Source organism: Moschus berezovskii, chromosome 26 (genome assembly GCF_049115385.1).
Source record: "Moschus berezovskii isolate FMDL1 chromosome 26, NW_MosBer_1.0, whole genome shotgun sequence".
Taxonomy (NCBI): Eukaryota; Metazoa; Chordata; class Mammalia; order Artiodactyla; family Moschidae; genus Moschus; species Moschus berezovskii.
Window position 1 is genome coordinate 3,287,490 of NC_142485.1, and position 12,300 is coordinate 3,299,789.

A 12,300-nucleotide genomic window follows, 5' to 3' on the forward strand; every position below is an offset into this window, starting at 1 on the left:
AATCTAAAATAGGACACGAATGTATCTGCGAAACAGACTCACAGACTCAGAGGACAGACCTGTGGTTGCCAAGGTCGGGGGTGGGGGGTGGATTGGAGTCTGGGATTAGCAGATGCAAACTATTACACATGGAATGGACGGACAACAAGGTCCTACTGTCTAGCACAGGGAACTATCTTCCGTTCCTACGATAACCGTAATGAAAAAGAATATATATATATAACCGAGTCACTTTACTATACAGCAGAAAGTAATACAACAGTGTAAATCAACTAGACTCTAATAAAAAAAAATTTTTAAAGAACTGGGAGACACTGGTTCTTGCCCTCAAGGATTTTGAATCCATTTAGGATATATACCCACGGAGCTATAAAATCAAGCCAGAATTATTACATACATACAACCTAACTACATTGAGGAGACCGGTGACGCTAGACTCCCTCCTGCAGCTGTTTGCACCGCTGTGTAGAAAACCCACCGCCGTCACCGATGCTCACAGAGGGAGAATGTGAATCCCTCGAAGCGGCTGGGCTGGTGCAGGGTCCACAGAGCTGTGTGCTAAGAGGGAAGAGGTGATGGGGAGAATGTGCCCACATCTCATACCCCCACCCCTACCCAAGACAGGCGCAGAGCACAAATCTCCCCAGGGGCGTTAGACTCTGAGGGGCGGGGGATGGGCCACGGACTGAGCTGGTCACATCTAGCCCAGCGGTCCTCAAAGGCTTCTGATCATTAGACTCACTTGGAAACTTTCTAGACATCCTGAATCCATTAAACTGAAATCTCCAGGGGTGGGATCTAGGCTTCAGGAATTATTTTTCTTCTAGTTTCATTGAGATATAATTGACATACAGCAATGTATGCATTTAAGGTGTATGAACAGTGAATTACTTACATACATCATGAAATGATGACCACAGTCAGTTTAGTGAACGTCATCTCCCATAAATACAACATCAAATAAATGGAAAAAATGTTTTTCCTTGTGATCAGAGCTCTTGCGGTTGGCTCTCATCGTGGCTGTCATATATAACACGCAGTCATGTTAATTATATTTATCTCTTTGTGCGTCACACCCTTAGTGCTTCTTTATCTTGTAACTGGGGGTATGTATGTGTTGACGGACATCCTCCCACTGCCCCTCCTCCACCCCTCCCTCGGACAACCACAAGTCTGATGCTTGTTTTGAAGTATAACTGACCTGCAACACTAAGTCAGCTCCTTTTCCACAACTGGGTGACTTGATATTTCTACACATTTTAAAATGATCACCATGATCAGTCTAGTTACATGTCATCATACAAAGACACTGCATAGTTATTGACTATATTCCCCACGCTCTACGTTTCCTTCCTGTGACCATCAGCTTGTGGCTGGAATTTTACACCTCTTGGTCTCCCTCACCTATTTCTTTTCTCTCCTCTCCTACCCCCGTCTCCCGTCTGGCAAACACCTGTTTGCCCTCCGTGTGTATAGCTCTGTTTCCGTTTTGTGATGTGTGTTCATTTGTTTTTTAGATTCCATGTATATGGAAAATTATGCAGTGTTTTCTTTCTCTGCTTGACTTATCTCTCTTAGCATAATACTCTCCAGGTGCAACCGTGTTGTCGTGGATGGCAAGGTTTTAGTATTTTCATGACTGAATAATATTAGGCTTCAGGATACTCTAAACCCCCCCCCAGGGGATTCCAGTGCTGCGGGAGTTGAGGACCGGTGATCTTAAGAAGTGCTTCTCAGACTTTAACATGTGTACAAAGAATCTAGCAGTCCTAAAATGCAGATCCTGATTCTGCAGGTCTTGGGAGGGCTTTCCAAGTGGCACTAGAGGTAAATAACCTACCTGTCAACCCAGGAGACATAGGAGACGCAGGTCCAACCCCTGGGTCAGGAAGATCCCCTGGAGGAGGGCACGGCAGCCCACTCCAGTATCCTTGCCTGGAGAATCCCATGGACGGAGGAGCCTGGCGGGCTGCAGTCTGTGGGGTCACACAGAGTTGGACACAACTGAGCAACTTTGCACACACGCACAGGCTGGGGCTAAAAGTCTGCATTTTTACATGGTGCCTATTCTGCCGGTCTGATTTGAAGGGGCCAAGACATCCTGCTTATCAAGGGGTCATGCAAGGCTCTCTGGGGCTCGGAGCCTGGAAGTTTCCTTCTGGCTGGGAGGGCCAGTCTCAGGCAGAGGACAGGAGTGTGTTTCAACAGGAAACACCCATTTCTTGTCCCCACAGAGACTCTCCCCTTCCCTACCCCAGAAAAGCCGTGTGTTTGGGAAAGTGGTTGCCTGTGAACGGTGGAAGCTGCAAAGGCGACCAGCAGCAGGTTCTGAGCTGAGACTAGGTCTGGAATCCAGGCTTAGGCCACCCTGGAATGTCTATGAGATTCTAACATGAAGGGCAGCTTTCTGGAAACATCTACTGATTTATCTGAGCAACTAAACAGCTAAATGTAAAAATGCACCCCAGCAGTTACCCACTGAGGCTATGCAGATAACAGACATTAGGATGTGAAAATTGACTGGATAAGTAGAACCAGGTGGGTTTTGAAACATCCTGAAGTGCCAACTTCAACAGAGGCTCCTGGGCATGGGGCAGAGGAGTAACGGACAAACCCAAAGCAGCGAAAACACCCAACAGCTACTCTGGGGGGAAAAGAAACACATAAGGTCCCCTTTCTTCTCTCCGGTTACCCTGTGACTATATGTGGGTGTGTGTGTGTGTGTTAATCACTCCGTCGTGTCCGACTCTCCGCGACCCCATGGACTGCAGCCCTCCAGGCTCCTCAATCCATGGGATTCTCCAGGCAAGAACACTGGAGTGGGTTGCCATTTCCTTTTCCATGTCACTATATGCCAGACCCTCAGCTCACGTGTCCAAGCAACTGGGCAGGCTCCCCAGGGAAAGCCAAATGCCTCATTCAATTTCTCCCTGGTTCCCCTGAATATCAGCCCCCCTGCCTTCAAGACTTTGGGCGCTTTAGGATTAGAACACGGCCACTGGCTCCTGACCTGGTCGACCACTAGCCCTCCCTGCGGGCAGCCCTCTCTTGCTGCGTCAGACCCTGGGCACAGACACCACAGCCCAGGTCCCTTCTCCCAGCCCTGCCGACGTGAGGCAGGGGCTGGCTTTCCATGAAGCGGCGGTGGGTGACCTTGACCCACAGAGCTTGCTTCCCACTCTCTGCCCCACAGCTGTCTCCGCCTGATTTATTTGTAGCATCTTCCTCATCGTTGATGTTGCTGTTGCTTTGGGTGGCAATCATCTGAATCCCACCCCCAACTTTGGGGGCAGTCCCTCTCCCCCAGAACGTGTTCACTTCTCATCACAGGCAGAACAGGGTTCCCTTCTGCCCCATCCATGTGTTGTCAACACGTGGCTCAGTTTGCCACACACAGTGTTCCCAGACAAGACTTTGAATCCGGAGCTGGGAGACCGAGAAGCAGAGAGAGGGAAATATCGTTTCAAAAAGTCCCTTTTCTGCCTAAGTCACTCAGGGCCAGTTCCCACGGTGGCCAGGGTCAAGATGTCCATGGTGGTACCCATCCCTCAGGGGCGCAGTCCCGGAGCCCACGCGGTGGGGAAGTCTACACCTTCTGTGCTTCCTCGCCCCGGGGTTGCCCACCGCCCAGCTCTCCTGGGACCCGGGGGTTTTCCAGGATGTGGGAGTTTGAGACTAAATCTGGGATGTGCCAGGCAAAGCTGGATGGTCGGTCAGCCTACCATGAGCCTGTGGACGTCGAAGAGTTTTGGCGTCCAGTTAGCTGTAAGTAACAGGATTCATGAAGAAGTAGGTCCTGGTGAGAAGCCGAATCCCAGGAAGGCCCTCCGCAGAGAGGGCCTGAAATCAAAGGGAACGTTCAGTGATGAGAGTGACTCATTCCAAGTGTGCTGGTGTGGGCAGAGGAGGATTCACCAGGAGGCCGTCCAGGCAGGCTGCCCTTTCTCATCCACAAGATCCTGGCCACCACAGCCCGGGTCCCTCCTGACGTTGTAAGGCAGAGGCCGGCTTTCCATGTAGCTGTAGCAGGTGACCTTGAGCCACAGAGCCTGCTTCCGGCTCTCTGCCCCACAGCTGCTTATTCCTGATTTATACACAGTATCACCTTCGAAGGGGGCCTCCTCTGGCTCTGGAGGTCCCTGAGAGGGCTTCGGTCAGTATCTGCAGGATTGTATGTTTTCCAGTTCTACAAAAGCAACAGTGTTTTAACCAGCAGGTTAAGATGCCTATCTCTTTCCTTTCTGACTTCCCTCCTGTGAAAAGGCGAGGCTTGGAGGGTCTAACGGTGTTTTTGGAAATGCTGCTAAGAGGACATAAAGCCTAGACTACGGCTCATCTGGGCCCAGGGGGCTGGGCCTGCGAAGAGCTGCTGCGGCTTCCTCAGACCATCAAGCTGCCACTGGCTGAGCTGCTACGGGAAGCGCGAGTCCTAACCTCGAACGCTTTACCCGATGTCCACAAAAGGGGCTTCTCTTTTCTTTCAGCCACACCACACAGCATGCGGGACCCCGGTTCCCGGACCAGGGACCGAACCCGCACCCCTTGCTTTGGTAGCATGGAGTCTTGACCCCCGGACCGCCAGGGAAGCCCGGAAAGGTGCTCTTCCGACACACAGGGAAGCAGTGTTGGACTAACCACAGCTTCAAAGCCTGCAAGTGGGTTAACAGAAAACTCTGAAAATGGTGGGGACTGCTTTGAGAAGACGAGAGCGCGTCACTCAGGAGAGAACCGGAGCCATAAGCTGCTTCTCTCCGCACAAAGAGCAGCTGCGGGGAGCAGACCCGACCCCGTCTCAGACGCTTTCGTTTCAGCTCAGGTTGGTTGACCTTGAAACTGCCTTTAGTTGGGAGAGGTGGCAGGTTTGGGAGCTGGAGAGTCTAATGGGGGTTTAAGTGTGAGATAAAAGTTTAAGGAGGAATTATATCAGTACAGAAATCGACTCACAGACATAGAAAACAAATTTATCAAAGGGGAAAAGTGCAGGGAAGGGGATAAACTCATAGTGTGGGATTAACAATAAACGGACTGCTGCATACAGAATAGACACACAAGATCTACTCAGTATCTAGAATGGGTATCTATAATCTATAACCTATAATGGGAAAGAGTCTGAAGAAGAACATGTAAATGTGTAATTGAATCACTTTGCTGTACAGCAAAATTTAAAACAACATTGTAAGTCAACTATACGTCAATAAATAAAATAAACTACTGTGTCTCAATTGTTGTCCATAGGCTGGCTAAACAACAAGGTTCTCCTGTGCAGCACAGGGAGCCATATTTCATATCTGGTGATAAACCTTAATGGAAAAGAATATGAAAGAGAACGCATGTATAAATATGTATAGCTGAATTATTTTGCTATGCATCAGAAAATAACATTGTAGATTAACTGTACTTCAATAAAGTAAAATTAAGAAATAAACTATATATGTGTGTGTATTTATATACAGCTGAATCACTAGTGGCTCTCACAGAGCTGCAAATTAACTCTACGTCAATTTTTAAGAGGTGTTAGAGAAGGCAATGGCAAGCCACTCCAGTACTCTTGCCTAGAAAATCCCATGGATGGAGGAGCCTGATAGGCTGCAGTCCGTGGGGTCGCTAAGGGTCGGACATGACTGAGCGACTTCACTTTCACTTTTCACTTTCACACATTGGAGAAGGAAATGGCAACCCACTCCAGTGTTCTTGCCTGGAGAATCCCAGGGACGGGGGAGCCTGGTGGGCTTCCGTCTATGGGGTCACACAGAGTCGGACACGACTGAAGTGACTTAGCAGCAGCAGCAGCAGCAGAGTATGATGCCAGAAATTGTATAAGACAGAGAGGATGGGCTGGTGAAGACGGTGCGGTTCCCCTCCCCCATCTCCCCTGCCGCCAGATGGGATCGGGCTTCTCCACCATGCCTGGTTCACCCTGGCATTGCACATAGCACATTTTGGGGTTTTGCCCCTGGGAACTCATCAGAGACAAGGTCTTCCTGATGATGTTGTATCAGCAGCACCCAGCAAAGAGCCTGGACCCCAAAGTAGGCTCTCCAGAAGTGTTTGCTGCACTTCATCCAAACATCATGCAGGATCTATGACCGTCCCAACACCCAGGACCCTGCCACCAACCAAAGGGAAATAACGAGCTGTGTCCGTACATCCTATGGACTATTACTCAGCTGGTAAAAGGAATGGATTTGAATCACTAGTAGTGAGGTGGATGAACCTAGAGTCTGCCATAGAGTGGAGTCAGTCAAGAAGAGAAAAAACAAATGTCATTTATTAACCTTCACTCCATCTTCCTGCGCTTTAAGGAAATAATTTGAGGCTTGGAGGGCTGTCAGGAGGGCTCTTTCTCAGCAGTCACTGCCTGAGGAGGCCCGGGCCGAGCAGACTGTCAGGTGTGTTTGCTTATCCGCCATGAGTGTGTTTTTGGTTAAGGATAGTTGACTTACAAAGTTGTGTCAGTTTCTGGTGTACAGCAAAGTGATTCGGTTATATACAAATACATACATATACATATACATACTCTTCATATTCTTTCTCAGTACAGTTTATCACAGGATATTGAACATAGTTCCCTGTGCTGTGCAACAGGAGGTTTTGGTTATTCATTCTTTGTACGTGATAGTTTGCATCTGCTAACCCCAAACTCCCAGTTCACACTCGATTCACGTTTCCCTCTCTCTGTCCCAGGACTCATCCAGGACACCATGTCCCCTGCTGCTGCCCCAGCTCCTCAGGCTTCTCTTGGCTGTGACAGCTTCTCAGGCTTTCTTTGATGTTCATGACCTTGACGGTTTTGAGGGGTGTCAGTCGGGTGTTCTAGAAGTGCCCTTTGATTGGGACTCGTCTGATGCTTTTCCCAATCGGACGTGGGTTATGGGTCTGGGGCGTGGAGACGGCAGGGGTGAGGGGCTGCTCTTATCTCGTCATATCAAAGGACGCGGCATCAGCCCGGCATCCTTGTCACCGTGACACCTGGCTTAGGTTCTGTTTGCTGCCTGTCTCCCCTGTCATTATACTTTCCTCCCCTTTCCACACTGTACTTTTTGGAAGGAAGTCACTCTGTGCAACCCACACTTCAGGAGTAGAGCCATGCTCGTCACCTTGAGGGCAGAGCATTGACATCGAATATCCAGGCCCCTTCTGCATGATTCAGTTCAGTTCAGTTCAGTTCAGTCGCTCAGTCGTGTCCGACTCTCTGCGACCCCATGAATCACAGCACGCCAGGCCTCCCTGTCCATCACCAACTCCCGGAGTTCACTCAAACTCATGTCCACAGAGTCGGTGATGCCATCCAGCCATCTCATTCTCGGTCGTCCCCTTCTCCCCCCGCCCCCAACCTTTCCCAGCATCAGAGTCTTTTCCAGTGAGTCAACTCGTCGCATGAGGTGGCCCAAGTATTGCAGTTTCAGCTTCAGCATCAGTCCCTCCAATGAACACCCAGGATCGATCTCCCTTAGAATGGACTGGTTGGATCTCCTTGCGGTACAAGGGACTCTCAAGAGTCTTCTCCAACACCACAGTTCAAAAGCATCAATTCTTCGGCGATCAGCTTTCTTCACAGTCCAACTCTCACATCCATACATGACCACGGGAAAAACCATAGCCTTGACTAGGCGGACCTTTGTTGGCAAAGTAATGACAGAGTCATCTATTCTCTCCGGTTTATTTCCATATTCAGTCATTCATAGCAGGACAGACTCATGGCTACTTACTTTATATTTTGGATTACAGTCAAATATTAGTCTTGGGGTGGTTATTATTTGTTTGGGGGTTTGCAGGGCTGTTGTCGGTGTTTGCTCAAATCCTGGCAGGTCTGGCTCTGGGGAAATTCTCCAGTTGTCTGTGTCCCTTTGACGTGCTCTCATCCTTGTGGGATTGCTTGTTGTTTCAACACTTCCTTACTTTCTGGCATCCAAGGTGCTCCGGGCTCATCTTGTATATTTCCTGCTCCAGGCCTAGAATCTGCCATTTCTCCAGGGGCTCTGGTTCCTTTTGGAATGTTATTAGAAACCAATATCTGGGCATCGGGTGTGCTTGTTCCTGCTGGGGTGTCTTTGCTTCTAGACACTCTCAGCTGACAGAGGAAGGAAATGTATGCGTACTAACCTTCGTATATGGTCATACTTCTAACTGTTTCTATACGTGACTGGCTGTGTGTACTAAGCTAAGCACGAGTCCACACTGATGTCTCCAGCTCTAACTCACTACCCCAGGGGCCATCCCGGACTCTCACCTCACAGTCTCATCCTCCATCCACCATCCTTTTAAAAAAAAATTGTTTTAATTTATTGGGCTTTGCCGGATATTAGTTACTGCACACAGGATCACATGGGATCGAGGTCCCTAACGAGGGATCAGACGCAGGCCCTCTGCATTTGGGAGTGTGGAGTCCTAGTCACTGGACCTCAAAAGTCCCCATCCACCACCTTTTTATGGAATTGTTCAATTCCATTGTACCTACACTTCAAGTCAGAATGGTTAACCTGTACCCCGCAGGAAGCTGTCTCACCTAGAGGACAGTGTTTATAGAAGTTTCTTCTGCCTTTCATCCTACAGATCCCACCATTTCCAACGTTACTTAGGTCAGCACTTGTCCTTACCCCTTCAGCGAACTTCTGCATATATTTGTAATAGTTTGTTTTGTCACATTCTGAGTTCCATCCTGGCATTTTTCACAACCTCCTAAATGATTTTTTTTTTTTGAGTTGGCTCCATCCATTAAGGTTCGCTATTTGTGCTGTAAAGTTCTGTGGGTCATGGCAGATGCATGGCACCATGGGTGCACCACAGCATTTTACACATTGGGTTCACTTCCCTAAAAACCCCCTGGGCCCCAAACATTTCATCCTCCTCCCCTCCCCTTGACCCCTGGCAACCTCTGATCTTTTCACGGTCTCTATTTTTGCCTTTTCCAGAATTTCATATAATTGGAACCATTATGTACCCTTTTCAAACTGGCTTCTTTCACTTAGCAATATGTATTTGAGATTCATCCCTGCCTTTCTGCAGCTTGAGACCTCATTTCTTTTTATCACTGAATAATATTCCACTGTATATGGATGTCCCACAGCTCATGTGTCCATTTACCTATTGAAAGACATCTTGGTTATTTCCACTTCTTGGAAATTATGAATAAAATGTCTAGAAACATTCACATGCAGGCTGGTGTGTGGATGTAAGTGTTTATATCAGTTGAGTGAATACCTAGAAGCATGACTGCTGATCATACAGCAGTGCTTAGCTTTGCAAGAAACTGTCACTGTCTTTTCCAAGGTGACTAGACCATTTTGCATTCCCACCAGTAATGAATGAGCAGGAGACACAGAGATGCAGCTTCCATCACTGGATCAGGAAGATTCCCTGGAGGAGGGCATGGCAACCCACTCCAGTGTTCTCATCTGGAGAATCCCACGGACAGAGGAGCCTGTCGGACTATAGTCGGTAGAGTCACAAAGAGTCGGACACGACGGCTGTGACAAATCCTTCCCGGAAACTGGTATTGTTACTTTTTGGATCTTAGTCATTCTAAGATCCAAAGTGTAGTAGATAACTCAATGTTTTACTTGGAATGATTTTTTGAATGTGGCACTCTCTGCCCCCAAAATTGAGATAGCTTATTAAACTATATGGCGGTAGGATAGAAAAATCAGAAACCAAATTGATTGGCGTGAAGAGAAAATGAGTATTGCCAAAGAACTGGACTGGTTTATTACTGCCTTTGACTAAACTCAGCTTTATGTTGCAACCAGTTTCCTTTCCACTTGAATAGAAAGCAAACAAGTTTACTTGGAGGGATAGAATGTTTCTGGCTCCAAATCCGAGTGGAAATTTATCTTGTGAACTTTGAACTAATAGGCCTTGGATGTCATAAAAGACGGTGCTGTCAACCAGCTTTACAGCCACTGCAACGTGCTTCCAGCTGAAGTTCTTACATCCGCCTTCCAGGGAGGTCGCCCTCCTCAGCCGCCTCCTCCCTGAGTAATGGTTTGCCGCAACGTATGACTCAGATCATCAGCGTGTTTTTTCCTGAAGACTCTTAGAACAACAGACATGATGACCCAGGTGTGTTAAACCCTGATAAACACATGTGAGTTGAATGAAGATGGTGGAGAAACCACCCACCTCGACAACATGGGGCTGGTCTGTCAGATTTCTGCCAGCGGTTCCCGAATCCGTGATGATTCTCTCTAGAGACCAGGATGAGGATAAAGCCAGGTTCGCTGCAACCCCAGAAGCCTTCACTCTCTTCCAGCTCTACCTCGGGATTTCTCACTTTTCTCCCAGCTCTTCTTCGGGGAAGAGCCTGACTTTTAGGCATTTTCTTTTTTTTAATTTTATTGATTTCCATGTCTTGGCTACTGTGAATAGTGCTGCTGTGAACGTTGGGGTGCGTGGACCTTTTTAAACTACAGTTTTCTCCTGATATGTGCCCAGGAGTGGGGTTGCTGGACCGTTTGGTAATTCCATTTTTGGTTTCTTGAGGAGCATCTCAGCAGCTGCACCGCTTATAGTGCCCCCAGCAGTGAAGGAGGGCTCCCTGTCCTCCACACCATCTCCAGTCAATGCATTTTCATAAAATGTATTGGTGTCCATCCACTGGAGGACGCACCCAAACGGAGAGCTCTTCACTGGAGTTTTACTGTGGGGTGGCTGTGTGTGCACGAAGGATTGCTGAGCGATTCGTGCTCACCTGACATGCACGGAGAGGAGCCAGGGGGTTGGGATGAATACGTACAACGAAGCTTAACTCCTTTCCCTGGAGGTAAAGGAGCAAAAAGTGTCTTGAAAATATTTCAAGTTAATTTTCCACGGTCACAGTGAAGTCAGAGAAGTGGAAGGAAGCGCAGTTGTCTGACCACCCGTGTGTGTCTCAGCCGTGAGACAGAGAGAAACGGGACTAAGCATGCTACACGCTCTCTTTTCATAAATCCGCTTTGCAGAGCGCACTGTCCAAACAGAAAAGAAAAAAGCACGAAGACCGTCAGTAGCTATTTAGACAGAAAGACAACAATGCTCTTTCTAGAGTGTTCATTGACGCCAATTTGCTGTGAAGCCTTCCAACGCTAATGAGGTATTGAGTGCGTTTGGATGAGGGAAGAAACTGGTCTCTGGTTTGCTCTGCAACACAGTTGGCAAGGAGAAGTGCACAGCTTACATTTTAGTAGCAGCTTTCATTCAGAGCCCTGTGGACATATGATTAGATTTGTGAAGGACGTGAGTACCTTGCTTGCTTGGCTGGGAACTTAACAGCAGCTGTGATGTGTAACTTCTCTGGATTGAGTTCATCCAGTGATCTTTCCTGATGTTTGTAGAGAGCCCTTCATGTCATTTAGATGCTTGGACATTTTATTTTCAACAGGACTGTCATGGCTTTCAAAGGCAGTCCTTATCTGGGAAGGGTTTCAAACCTGGAGCTTTTCAGATAACCCACTATCCACGATTTAAGCCAGAAATCAACAGCTAACCTGTATCAGGGACTTCCCTGGTGGTCCAGTGGTTAAGACAGTGCTTCCAATGCAGGAGACATGGGTTCAATCCTTGGTTCGGGAACTAAAATCCCACATGCTGAACAGCTGGGCCAGAAACTAAAGTTAAAAATAAAATGATAATTAATCTATATGAAACCCATATTTAGCCAGGATGGAATTATATGTTATATAACATATAGATCATGGGATGTAGGACTCTTGGTCTTATGGAACCAGGAGAATCTTTAAAATTGATATATTATTTTTAAAAATCTTTACTGAATTTATTTCAGTATTGCTTCTAAGTTTTGGTTTTTTGGCCTCGAGGTCACAAATCCATTCATGTTTCCAACCCCTGCATTGGAAGGTGAAGTCTTAACCATTGGACTGCCACAGTTAGTCCAGATAGAAGTTATTGATACATCGCACCAAGCCAGATTCTTCCGTTCCCCTTTATTGTGGGTGGCAGGACAGTTTGAGGAGTCCCAGATTTGTTCAACCTGAGTGGGCTTGAAAAGACAATTCTATGAGCTTAAAAAAAGCGTCACACCAATTTCCCAGTATTCTCAAGCCATGTATAGAGGATTATTGTCTAAGCTGATATCGTTTTTTAAAAAATATGTATTTATTTGTGGCTTCATCGCTGTGTGTGGGCTTTCTCCATGATGGCGGGGCGTTGGGGGGCTACTCTCCGGCAGCGGGACGCAGGCTCCTCGGCTCAGTGGCGTCTCTCGTTGCAGAGCATGGGCTCTGGGCGTCAGTAGTTGGGGCGTGCGGGCCTAGCCCCTCCTCAGCACGTCAGATCTTCCCGGACCAGGGATCAAACCTCCACTGG